The sequence below is a fragment of the Heterocephalus glaber genome, unplaced genomic scaffold (assembly GCF_053883595.1).
Source record: "Heterocephalus glaber isolate CG9 unplaced genomic scaffold, H.glaber_assembly_v1.0 deba00001472, whole genome shotgun sequence".
In the NCBI taxonomy this organism is placed as follows: Eukaryota; Metazoa; Chordata; class Mammalia; order Rodentia; family Bathyergidae; genus Heterocephalus; species Heterocephalus glaber.
The window spans coordinates 76202291-76203200 of NW_028258315.1; the positions used below are offsets into that span (position 1 = coordinate 76202291).

A 910-nucleotide genomic window follows, 5' to 3' on the forward strand; every position below is an offset into this window, starting at 1 on the left:
TTGATTTGGAAATACAATGCAAACATGACTTTATTTTCCTCACTTAATGGTATTTTCATGATCACATTTAGGTATCTCTGAGAAACATATATAGTCTGTTAAAAATGATGTGATTAGAGGGATGAAATGTATAAGTTGCCATATTTAAAACCATCAGAAACTAAATAGACTATCTGTTTATAATTGATACAAATATATTTCTTTATTTCCTATAAACAGTATAACCTTCTCTCCCCATAAAGCATTAATCTCTGCCTTTCTGTCTTTCAACAGCAGGCCAGAGATTTAGCTCAGTGATGCCTCGCCTGCCTAGCGAGTAAGTGCAAGGTCCTGAGTTTGATCCCGGGTACCAAAAAAAACAAAAATTCATATCACTTCCTGGCCTTTTAGCTAAGATCAAGTGTAGTATCTGTCTTCCAACAGCACTTTGTAGCAATGAGCACATTCTGCCTTGTATTGTACTTAGATATCCAATTTATCTCCTTTACTAAATTCATTACAGAATTTAGAATATGTTTTATTGTTCCATTCCTCCCTTTGAAAATATGGTCCCTCTCTTCTTGTTCTTTTCTCCTTCCCAAGTATTTCTTTACCTCATGCCAAAGTGACCAAAATATACCACAATTGAGCCATTGTGGGGTCCTGAAGATATTTACCTTATCAGGAGTCATTATTGAAAAATAATTCATTATCAAAAAGCGAATATTCCCTGGGCTATATTCAGTTCAGTCTATGATTAGCAGTAGTTACCTGAGTAAGAAAGAGAACAGAAATAACATATAGGTGATGAGACTATGTACCAAGGACATTTGTAGAATATGAGAAGCAAATAGCAAAGCAAAAAGGTCATAAAAGCAAGCACTATTCATTAGCTATGTATCTGTGCACAGATGATGAGTTAATAATCAAA

The 910-nt window shown here is 34.3% G+C and overlaps 1 non-coding gene across 1 annotated transcript; it reads left to right on the forward strand.

The window, feature by feature from the left end:
- Positions 1 to 370: 370 nt before the first annotated feature.
- LOC147826418 (U2 spliceosomal RNA) lies at positions 371 to 555 on the forward strand. Its single transcript, XR_015439635.1, has one exon. It is a non-coding gene; the product is annotated as a U2 spliceosomal RNA (small nuclear RNA).
- The last annotated feature ends 355 nt before the right edge of the window (positions 556 to 910 follow it).